General features: G+C 42.9%; 1 pseudogene; it reads left to right on the top strand.

Moving 5' to 3' along the window:
* Positions 1-220: 220 nt before the first annotated feature.
* Positions 221-8241, top strand: LOC146391701 (syncytin-B-like; annotated as a pseudogene).
* Positions 8242-13025: the final 4784 nt, after the last annotated feature.

Raw genomic sequence — 13025 nt, 5'->3', positions numbered from 1 at the left:
TAAACTGCTGAAGTGTCTGAGTGTTATTTCATTATATCTGAGTGTTTGATAAAAGATTATCTCTAACATTTAATTGGTCCTTCGAGCCGGAGTGGACATTGATATTTTTTCATGCTCCAATAGAAAACCTTCATCAAGTCCTGACGTCGTGAGAAGCCCGCGCTGAAGTCTGTCGACAGCTCCTCTCCAGGCAGAGGATAAAAGTCCAGAGACGTGAAATTTGGGTTCTGGCCAGCGTTCTTATAAGAGGCCCACGACTTTGGGGGTTGATGGAGGAGACCTAAGCAACCACACAATAACTCAGGTGAATATTTAACACTCACCCATATTTTGCGAAAAAACGAATTAAGAACTGACACTGTTCCCACATGTGAACGCTCGTCCTAAATAGAGGACTGGTAGCTATTCCCACAAGTAAATGCTCGCCTGAAAAAGGGCTGGTAGCTATTTTAGAGGGAAAGTGTCATAATAATAACCATTAGAGCGCGCAATATTTGTCTTTTTTACTGTTTTGTTGGTGGAGTAAGTTGATTTCACAGCACATTAAGAAGGCTGAACTACTCTACTGAATTGTTTACCGTTGGTTGCTCAAGTACTGGTGGAACGAGAAAAAGGTTGTGCTTCATCACATAAAATTAACACCGCTTTCAAGAATAGCTTGAAAGTAGAAGGCTGTGTTAATAACCTCTCTCATTCCTCGTGCCAGAGAAAGCACCACGGGTGTGTGTTTGTAAATGTAAATATATCTATAAGTTGAGAGAAAATGGGTAACAAATCAACAAAACTCACTGCTGACGAGCAGTGGTTAGAGAAAAAATGTCCAGGCGCCGGACAAATCAGTATGAATAGATGGAGAAACCCAAAGAAATTAAATTGCCCTGCGTGGGAGGGAAAATGTAATCCCTCTGCAGTGACCGCTTTAAAAGAGACCCTCCGAACAGAACTAAACAATGAAAAAAGCCCTAAAAAGAAAGCTAAACGTGTCACAGAGTGGCAACATTTCAAAGCATGGAAAGCAGAAGATGACAGACGTAGCGAAAATAGGCAAAAGAAAAAACAAAAGAAAACAGAAGCAGCCTCACAAAACTCGCAGCCTCCACCATATGTGCCGACATCGTTAACGCCAGAACCTCAGTCAAAAAACCCGTTCACTAGCGTATCTAACCCTTATGCACAAGCCCAAAGCGCACTAAATCACATGACAGGGAACCCACAGAAGGAACAGGAAGACATAGGGAAAGACCCGTCAGGTAGTGATATGGGAGGACAGGTTGACCCCCCAGGACCTTCGGGTCTGTTTCCAATGATAGCCACGCCCAACCCAAGATATGGCCAACCAACGGGTGGCGATAATAACGAGAGAGGTGACAACCCTTTTCTGTACGTTTTTAGGGCGTGGTCCCAAACAGACAGACTAAATGTATTAAAAGACGTCCCACCATTAAATGAAGGTTTCGAACCATGGAGGGAAGCAGTTGAGTTAATTAGAACACACTGGCATCTAAACGGCCATGAAATGCTCCAAGTAATCCAGGACTTGTTAGGGTTAAAGATGGGGACAGTAAAAGATGATTTCACAGGGACAGATCACCAAGGGACAGCTCTCGGTCCTACATCAGACGCCCTACGAAACCAACTAACGCCTTTATATGATAGAATTAGAACCCGTTTAGCTCCAAGAGCTGTCTATGGAAAAATAGGCGAAGTAAAGCAGAAGGAAGCTGAGACAGCATCTGACTTCCTTGATCGTTTACGCCCAGTTTTCAGACAACATTCAGGTTTAAATTACCAGGAAGGGCCACAAACACCGTTTCAGCAACAATTAAAGAACGCATTCTTAAACGGCCTCCTTCCAAAAGTCAGAGCTCATGTTGAGAAACACTGGGTAACACAGAACACTGGAAGTTTACCAGATGCCCTGCAATATGCAGAACATGCTGTCAAAGTTCAAAAACAAAAAGAAAAAGGAGGTGTTTTCACCGTCGATCCTGCAACAGGATTTGTAGCATTCTCTGGTGAATACAAAGGACAAAACCAAGGTCAGTACAGAGGGAAGGAAAAGAGAAATGGAGGTTATAAGGGAGATAGAAGGCCAAGAAATAACCGTTGTTATAACTGCAGAAAAGAAGGACATTTTGCACGAGATTGTAAAAGCAAAAGAAACAATGATAGCGAAAGAGAGAGTAAATGACTAGAACAGGATATTGAGGATGACACAGAAATCTACAACATAGAACAATTACTTTTGGGCTCTGAGCATAAACCTACAGTAACTGTCCATGTGAACGGACAACCTATGACCATGCTCTGTGACACCGGGGCATGGAAAACAGTATTGACTGAAAAACCACCAAAAATGAAATTCTCCAGTGATACCTTGATAGTTAAATCAGCGTCAGGGCATGTCAGTACCAAATCCCTGACAGAACCTTTGCTTTTAGCTCATGAAGACAGCGGCCGCAGCTGTAAAAACCGATGTATATATGACCCGTCTTGCCCAGTTAACCTTCTAGGGAGAGATGCACTAGAAAGGCTGGAAATAGGAGTACTGCCAGGGCCAGAGGGCATGTATGCTAAGCTAATGTTAAACGAGAAACAAAGCCCAGCAGATTATCAGATTAATGTGTGCAAAGGACTCGGAGAGCCCCACTACTACTGGACATTAGACCTGCCCCCACTAGAGCCCTTACAACACATAGCAAATCGATATCTGCCAACTCACTCAACACGACAGGACTACACTGAGTATCACAACACATTGAGGTTCAAACAGAGTCCAGGTCCTAATCCCGTGTATGACCAAGAAGTACACAAGCTAGGCCCACAAATGCTGACATTACAGCACCTATATGTCACCCAAAGTGGTAATGCAGTGTGCTCTGTGCTGCAGCCTGAGGCAGTACAACGAGTAAACAGAATGCCAAAACCACATGTGTCAGTAGCACACAATGACAGCACTGAGTGGAAAGATTTAGGCCGCGTTCTCGCCCAAGTTGAAAGAGACAGATATGAAAAGACTGAAGAAATTCATGAGGGATGGCTACAAGGTTGCAGAACTTGATGCATGAGATACACATTAGGGTGGGTACTCACTACCCACCCAGCCACCCACATGACTGACAGCACTGATGTACACGCGCAGGAAGATAGTGAGAACTGACATATACTCTCATTGGAGCTACACCCAGAACTACAACAACTGCCCACAACGCTGTGGTCCACAGGATCAACAGATGTAGGATTAATTAAAGGAGCAGATCCCGTTGTAGTAAAAACCACCACAACCTACAGGCCAGTTAAACCACAATATCCCTTAACGACAGAAGCAAAAGCAGGGATCAGGCCAGTAATTGCAGATATGGAAAAAGCAGGCATTTTAGTGAAAACAACCGAAGTAACCTGTAACACTCCAATCTTTCCAGTGAAAAAAGCAAACACGGGAAAATATCGCCTAGTACATGACCTCAGAGCAATAAATGAAGTAACAGAGCAAATCCCACCTGTGGTAGCAAATCCACACACAATCCTAAATCAAGTGACACCAAAAGAACAATGGTTTTCGGTTATAGACCTGTCAAATGCATTCTTCTCTGTACCGCTACACCCTGACTCACAAAACCTGTTTGGATTCACTTTTGACGATCAGAAGTACACATACACAAGGTTACCTCAGGGTTTCCAGAATAGCCCCACCCTGTATGCAGAAGCTTTAAGGAAATCCATGTCACTTTGCACGCTCCCTGCCCCAGGACAGTTTCTCCTGTACGTAGATGACATACTGATCACGGGAAACACGCAGGAAGACTGCAAAGTAAACACAATGACAGTGTTACAACATTTAGGCGAGCAAGGCCATAAAGTCTCACAGCATAAATTACAACTGTGGAGCCCAGAGGTCACATACCTCGGACACAAGCTCACAGGGGAAGGGAGAACACTGTTAGACAGCAGAAAACTAGCAGTACAGAATGCTCCAAAACCGCTCACAAAACAACAAATGATGAGTTATTTAGGTCTCTGCAACTTTTGCAGATGCTGGATACCTGAATATGCTCTGTTAGCTCAACCTTTACAAAACTTAATTTATGGAAAAAATCTAGCACTGAAAGATGAAATAGAATGGACACCAGAAGCAGAAAAAGCATTTAATGATCTAAAACTTGCATTGCAGACGCGCACAGTTTTAGCATTACCAGATTATGATAAACCTTTCTACTTGCATGTAGACGGAGGTGCAGGCTCTAACACAAGCCTTTGGGGAAAAGCAACGCCCACTTGCATTTTACTCGTGTAAACTAGACTCAGTGGCATCAGGCTTACCGTCGTGTGTGCAGGCCTGTGCAGCCGCAGCGGAGGCAGTTAAAAAGTCCGCTGATATTGTCCTAGGACACACATTGATTGTCAAAGTTCCCCATGCTGTAACCTCCATCTTACTGCAAGCAAACTTGTCTTATCTCACACATGCAAGACAGCTCTCATATGTAGGCATTCTGCTATCACAGTCACACATTACAATCGAGAAGTGTGGGCAGCTAAACCCAAGCACACTTCTCCCCACATCAGAAGACGGTAAAAAACACTGCTGTATGCAAAAGCTAGATGACGAAACGAAACCACGAGCTGACATCTACAGCACACCCCAACCCAGTTTCACTGACATTTTTGTAGATGGCTCAGCATCAAAAAATAGCTTAGGTCGAAACTGTGTCGGTTATGCAGTAACCACAGTAGACACAATTTTAGAAGCAAGACCTTTAACTTCCTCAAACTCTGCACAAAGTGCAGAACTTACAGCGTGTCAGCTGCATGAAGGGAAAAGCATAAACATACACACAGACAGTCAGTATGTTTTTGCAGCAGTACATCATTTTGCAAAGATTTGGCAAAACAGAGGTATGGTTACTTCTACTGGCAATCCAGTACAACATGGACACCTTTTAAAAGAACTGCTAGAAGTCATAACATTGCCGAAACAATTAGCATTATGCAAATGTGCTGCACACCAAAAAGATAACTCAGAAGTTACTAAATGCAATAACTTTGCAGACCAAGCCGCAAAGAAGGCAGCACAGCAACCTATACAGACCTTAATGTCTGAAACCTCAAAGTTAATACCACTCGATGTACTTAAAGATGAACAGAAAGCCGCATCTATCGCAGAACAGAAGAAATGGCTAAAATGTGGCGCACAACTACAAAATGATTTAATGACCTGTAATGGCAAACCAATATTGCCGAAATCTCTACACAAGACAGCAGCACTAGTGACACATGGCTTAACGCATGTGTCAAAGGGGGGAATGTTGGATATTCTCTCTAAACACTTCTACACTCAAAATTTCGAAAATTCAGCAAAAGAACTCATCAGAACATGCATGATTTGCCAAAAACATAATGCACAGGGAAACCTCAGACCAAAAAGAGGTCATTTTCCCACACCACCTCACCCTTTCCATACAATCCACATGGATTTTATTGAACTTAACGAATGCCAAGCATCAAGATATGCTCTAGTAATTATAGATGTATTTTCAAAATGGCCAGAAATCTATCCAGTAAAAAGAGCAGATGCAATTTCAGTAGCAAAGTGCTTATGCAATCATTTCATCCCCACATACGGCATTCCCAGTCTGATAAGGTCAGACAACGGAACACATTTTGTTAATGACATAATCAGCAAAGTCTCTGAAGCGCTAGGATTTAGCATCAAACATCACTGTGCATACCACCCACAAAGTGCCGGACTAGTGGAGAGAACTAACGGCACGATAAAACAGAGATTAAGAAAATGCATGGAAGAAACAGGAAGGCCATGGCCCGAGTGTATAGGCCTAGTAAAAATGTGGATGAGACTAACACAAAGTTCTCAGAAACTCACACCTTTTGAAATCATCCACGGTAGACCATTCCCATTACCAATCACAAGTGAGCCCATTAACAAATCAATAAGGGAAACTACCCTAGCAGAATGGATGACTAAATTGTTTGAAAATAAAGAGATTGTGCTAAACAACCAACTGCCGAGTGATATCTCTCCAGTGTCTTGCAGGTTGAAACCAGGTGATTGGATCCTGATCAAAGTACTCCAGAGAAAGAATTGGAGTTCACCAAGGTGGGAGGGCCCATACCAAGTCTTACTCACCACACCAACTGCCTGCAAAATAGCAGAAAGACCATCTTGGATCCACCAAAGCCACTGTAAAAAAGTGAGTGACAATCCAAACGTTTAGACGCCGGCTCCCCTAGCTTCCAGGTGATCTATTGGTGAAGGAAGGGCTGATTGGGTAAATCCCGCCCTTTTTCTTCTCGCCAATAGTCTACTCACCAGAGGCCTAGGTGTGCCTGGTCATCATGAAGACACTTGTCCTCCTAGTGGCCTGCATTGCGCTCCTGGTGAGCCTACTAACACTCACCCAGATGAGAGGAAATAAACAACACCACCTGCAAAAAAGATGGACACATGACAACTCACACCTGCGCGACCTGAACCAAGACCATAACCACCCATGGATGAACAACGCGTGGTATAGGTATGTGTATGATAGAACACGCACCGACAACAGCACGGAGTGCTATGTGTGTTCACATATGCCAACAACGGCCATACACGCAACAATATATGGAATGGCACCTGAATTCAACGAAGCGGTGTGTGTGTTCAACAAGGCAATAACTGGCAATTGCTCACGCAGAGTTTTGATGGCAACAGGACTGGCCCTAAAAGGTCAAAGCATAGAGAAGGAAGACCGAATTCCATGGTGTAATGACGCAGACGTTAAACGTGTCACGAAACCAATTTCGCAGCGATGGGTCCAAACCGAACAGACAAACTTCTGTGCCTACAATCTCACGAACTGGAACTACACCTGCAACGAAGAACATTGGGTAAACGTCAAGGCCAACAACACAAAAAGCAAATCATTCGCCATAATTCTGCCGCCTGACATACAACACCCAATGTGTTTTAACTTCTCGGACGGAAGCAGACAAGTTGGACGTAACCGCAACTGCACACACACACTTGACCTGACCCGATCCACAGGAATACACACCTTCAAAAATGGAACTTTCTGGGTCCAGGGAGCCGCTTGGGCCTGCGGGCCTAAAACCTACTTCATGCTCCCACCAAACTCCACCGGTCTGTGTGCACCAGTACTAATTTCAGACCACACCTTCAAGATCACAGCAGAGACACACACACGCACATCAAGAGCAAAGCGTGAAGTCACTAAAGTATTGCCACATGACCCAATCTACGGATCAGATGTGCCTAAGAACTTCAAGCTATGGACTAATGGTCAGAAAGTCCTCCACTCCTTGTTCCCCTGGGTGGGAGCTGGAAAAAAACATGCTCAGGATCGAGACACTTGACTACCGTTTTGGATTGTTCCTAAATGCCTCAATGAAGATCAACAAGACGCAAAATGAAGAAATCGACGCAATACGCATTGTAGTGATGCAACACAGAGTCACACTGGACATGATTCTAGCTGAAAAAGGAGGTTTGTGCGTATTGTTTAACACCACATGCTGTACATACATCCCAGACAATGTGCATTCGCAAAACATGACCGACGCTCTGAACACCTTGAGAAAGATTAGGGACGCTCAACAACAAGACTATGTCACAAGCACTGAAGATTGGTTGACATGGTTGCTAGGTGGTTCATGGAAGTCCCTACTGATTAAAGGACTTGTTTGTATTGGATTTTTGCTTTTACTATTATGTGTTTTCACAACATGTGTAATACCCTGTCTGAAGAAAATGGTGTCAAACATGGTGACGACCTCTATCAACGCTTATGTAACACTGTCTCAAATGGAAGAAGTTTTGAAAGATGATTCATATAGTGATGTCTAGTCTAATTGAACACAGGACTGTTTCATGACGTTCAAACCGAAAATGTTCAGACAAGAGGTTATGAACTGAAAAATATAACAGTACTGTCATAAAAGAAATCTAAACAACAGGAGGGAATGTCAAAGGATTTTTGCTTTTAAAGGTTTTATTATTCATATAATAATCAGCTAAGAGTGTTTATATTTCTGTTTGTACTCAACCAGCTGCATAGTTAACCGCTGGCTCTCTGCTCTATAACGGAAACTGTGTGCCGTCATATTATCTGTCAGCAACAGGAAACCGCCACCCAAGAGTAAGAAACGACCTTGTAGAGAACACAACGTTTTGAGAAGTCACACCTGCATGCTTGACTAGATAAGCATAGTATTTCCTTTTTTGTATGCTTCATTCATATGTTCAAATTAAAAGAAGAGGCAGAAAAATCAAGAGGAGAAGCTAAAAATTCAAAGTTTGAAACTGAAGTAGTATTGCAGGAATTACTGCATGTGGGTCTCAAACTTAAAGGAGAGAAGATGAGAAAACAACAGGCAGAAAACGAGAATGAAAACATGAAGAAAGAACTGTTGGAAGCTCAAAAAGCATTGGAGGAAGAGAAAAGCATAGCACAAGAAGCCAAAAATAAATATCAAACTGCAAAGAAGGAGGCAGGAAATGTGATGCAGGAATTACAGGAGGTGCAGGAAGCTTTTGAAGAGGAAAAAAGGAAAATGCAGTTGGCAACACAAGAAGCTGCAAATGTAATGGCTGAAGCTGAAACACTAAGGAAGGAATTACTGCATGTGAAGCAACAACTTGAAGAGGAGAAAAAATGTAAACACGAGGCAGAAAATGAGATTGAAAATATGAAGAAAGAATTGTTGGAAGCTCAAAAAGTGTTGGAGGAAGAGAAAATTAAAATACAGGAAGCAAAGAAAGAAATGGAAGATACAAAGAGTTACACTCAAAACATGAAGAAGGAACTGATGAAAGTGCAAGAGGAACTTGCAGAAGAGAAAACTGAGTTGAAGGTATTCAAGAAAGAAACGACGGTGAGCAAGAAAGGCTGCAAAGATGAACTTAAAGAAATACAAAAGCACAAAAAGGAAGCTAAAGAGCTCCTCAAACACAAAGGGAAACTGGCCAAACAGCAGCTGAAAGAAACATTTAAAGATGCCGAGGAGCAGCTCAACAAAACCTTAAAAGAGCTGAAGGCAAAAGAAAAGCAAGCCGAGGACAGGAGGGGATTCTGGAGCAGACTGCTGAGAAAGAACTGACCCAGCAGCATCTTCCTCCTTCCCCCTCTCTCAACCTTTCTTTCACAAAAATCCCCCCAAACTTTACTTGGGACGTTTGTTTGTTTTTTAAAAACTCTATTCTGAATACATGTACTGACATACAAAAATAAAATTGCCATAACTTGACCTCATGTTGCCTGCTTCTTTTCTTGTGTGTCTGTGGATGTAAAACAGTAACACACTTTCTGCTCTGTGTGTTTTTAATTGTAAATAAATGCAATATATCTTCATTTTAAAAACTTCTGCTCTAAATCTTTTTTTAGCAAAATGCTTTTTTTGCCCCTTCCTGATTTCTTATGTTTTAACATGTTTGTTACATTTACATGTTTCCCATTTCAAGTGTTAACACAGATGGTCAGAGACAGAGGTTTGGACAGCTCTTTCCCTTTATTTGTATTTATTCAGGTTCTTTTTATACTCAAAAATCCATCCACAAGCTCCAACGCGTCCAGAACTCTGCTGCCTGTATCATCACCAGGACCCCTTCTATCCACCACATCACTCCTGTCCTGCAGCAGCTTCACTGGCTCCCGGTCAAATATCGCATCAATTTCAAAATACTCTTGCACACATTTAAGGCTATTCATCATCTCTCCCCTCCATATCTCTCTGATCTGGTTAAGATCACCGCCCCATCTGGTTGTCTCAGATCTACTTCTTCCCTTTCACTCTCCGTCCCCTCCCCCCGTCTTGCCACCATGGGGAGCAGGGCTTTCAGCTGCTCTGCTCCACGACTCTGGAATTCCCGACCTCCTGATTTAAGAAACATCTCTTCCTTCTCTCTCTTTAAGTCCCAACTCAAAACTCACTTGTTCAAAATAGCTTATCCCATATAACCTCTCCACTCTGCTCTTTTATTAGTTTATGTCTTATGCTTTTACCATTGTGTGAACTGCTTGCTTTTATGTTGCTTTTTCTTCTAATGTGTACAGTGACCTTGAGTGTTTTGAAAGGCGCTTTCAAATAAAATGTATTATTATTATCTTTGAAATATCTCAGTGTGACACTGATACTGTACATGAGTGTGGTAGGTTTTGAAAACAGCATCAGCAGAGTACACAGCAAAGGGGAAAGGAACAATTGTTCCTTTCAAATTTTATACAAAACATCCAATCCTGGATCATATCCATATCCACTTAGGATTGAGTGATCCAAATACACCACATTGTGACAATAACCACGGCATAGCAGCTGATGAGCAGCAGATAGATACTGCTCATGGCACCACTGGTGCAACTAGACTTGCAGTCAAGACCGCCTAAACCAAGACCAAGACCAGAGGGTATCGAGACCAAGACAAGACTAAGAACAAGTCGAGACGAAGTCGAGACGAAGTCGAGACGAGACCGAGACCAAGACCAAGATGAGACGAAGTCGAGACGAGACCAAGACCAAGACAGACAAAAAAGTCTTTAAACTGCAGCCAGATGCTGCTTCGTTTACGGGTGTCAGGCATATTTATGTGTTTTTGCTTTCGCACAGCCCTCCTCACCACTGTCTACTGTCTCACTCACTTACTGAGAGGACAGACGCACCCTCCACTTGACTGTCGCGAAATGCAGATCCAAAAGCAACAACATGGCAGGTCAAGAGACAACAGCAGTATCCTGAGCAGCGAGGGGTCCAGCAGCAACAGCAGTATGTGCAAAAGGCATCAGCAAGGAGAAAACACCATCATCATGACTGGATGGATGGAGATGCAATGGACTGCTGCAAGGGGGGAGACGAGACTTCAGTGGAAGGAGGGGGAGGAGACATGGAAGAACGCTGTTGTTTAGTGTGGGAGATCAAATTGGGCTAAGGAACCTGGGGAGGAAAAGCGACTGCCTTTGAGTGGAGAATTGAAAAGTGTCTGAAACACTGCAAGGAGGAGAGGCACACAAAAATCACACACACAAACAGAAAATGCATTAATCCTATTAAGACATATACACATGCAATGAAGACCAGATAACATCTTAAGCATGCCTTTCTGTTTTATCATCTTGTCCAGTTCACTTAGTGGGATGAGAGGTGATATGTAAACTAGTGGACTAGTATTATGTTAGGAAAGATGATTGAATGATAGCAGGTGTAAACAGAATGCTGTAGAGAGGGTTTAAAATGGGTGGCACTAATAGATTCTGGGTTCTGATGTGTGGGGGAGGTTTTACCATGACACACACCTGCTTACATGGGAAGAAACTCATTATCTAATAGAACAGCAGTGTTATGTGGTGTGTGTGGCTGATGGATGAATGTTTTGGGGATTTATCTGGCTGAGGCATTTTCTTTTGTTACCAAGTTGAACCTGCCAATTAGTTTTGGTTTGAATTACCCTTCCAAGATGAAGAGCATGCTTAGATATGTCCTAACTAGGCCTTCCTGTCTCTTTGTTTTTTTACTTTCACAGTGCACTGAAAGTTTTGTTTGGTCATGCAACACGCAGCACCTGTACATAAAAGGCCAAAGCAGACTGTACTTCCTCAGAAGGCTGAGGTCCTTCAACATCTGCAGGAAGCTCCTGAGGATGTTTTATCAGTCGGTGGTTGCAGGAGTACTGTTCTATGCTGTGGTGTGCTGGGGGAGCAGCACAGCAAAGGACTCATCCAGGCTGGAAAAACCAATCAGGAAGGCTGGCTCTGTGGTCGGCATGAAGCTGGACACTTTGGTGACAGTGGCAGAGAAAAGGACATTAAAGAAACTGATGGACATTATGGAAAATGCTGGGCATCCTCTGCACGTGCTCGTAAATAATCAGAGGAGCCTATTCAGCGACAGGTTGCTTCTCTCAAAGTCAAGAACCCACAGGCTTAAAAACTCCTTTGTCCCACACGCCATCAAACTGTTTAACTCCTCGTTGGAGGGGAGAGGGAGGGGAGACAGGAGGACAAAGGCGAGTGGGAACAACTGAGCTGTAGTGCCTTTTCACTGTGCAATATTTGCAATATTTTTTTATATTTGACCTTTTTTGTGGGGCAAATAATATTGACAGCAGTCATTTTGAGTTTTTCTGAAATGATTCTGTTGTTGTGTACAAAATATTGAAAAAAAATTAAGCTATAGGGAAATCCTCTGGTTGAAAATCCTGTTTAAAAAAGCACTTGGGACAATTGTGTTGGTGACAGCTTTTGTTATAATATCAATAATATTTCTATGAATATGGGATACTGTTACATGTTTGCATAGACTTTTGTGGAATATGGAGACACTCCTGGCATTATATGAGCAAAGTGAGACTCATTTTTTAGGGTTGGTGGAGATGAGTGTGAAGATCCAAACAATCCCTGTCAGTGATGGAGAAGCTTTGATGAAAATATTTGGTAAAAAGTTCACCAGCATGAAGGAAATGAAGTTTCAAACTTTCCTTAGGAGGAGCCCAGCACGCCTGCTTAAAGAAACGTAAGTGTGGCGATGTGGATGCTTGCAGCGACTGCTGTATAGAGGCCATCCTGCTACACATGAAACACATCAGAGTCATAATTGTTATTTTAGTCACGTGTTTGTTTATTATCCTTATTGTTTTATCTGGGACTGTTTGCAGACATCTCAGAGAGAGGAGACACCAGCATCTGAACAGAGACTCAAACCAGCAACCTGCAGCTCCCTGCTTGGCTGCTCCAGTTTTCTCCTCACTCATGTTGCCCACCAGTGATTTCTAGCTGCCCACCCACACAGCAGGCTAGAATATGCGCTGAGCCTCAGCACCCAATACTTGGACATGTTTTCTTTATTAAACAATGAACCAGACCCCAAAAAGTAAACAGCTGTTATTGCTAGGCAACGGGAGCAGCATTTGGAGATGCAGCACCTGACATTCCTGACCATGTGGGCGGAGCATGCATGAAATGGAATGTTTAGTAGAACTGTGCAACACAAGCACTTAGTTACAGCATGTTTCATTGTATCCA

The sequence above is a fragment of the Perissodus microlepis genome, chromosome 3 (genome assembly GCF_051167445.1).
Source record: "Perissodus microlepis isolate ML-2025 ecotype Zambia chromosome 3, ASM5116744v1, whole genome shotgun sequence".
NCBI classification, from domain to species: domain Eukaryota; kingdom Metazoa; phylum Chordata; class Actinopteri; order Cichliformes; family Cichlidae; genus Perissodus; species Perissodus microlepis.
Note: the sequence above shows the minus strand (reverse complement) of the source record. Positions and strands in the feature narration are given on the sequence as shown.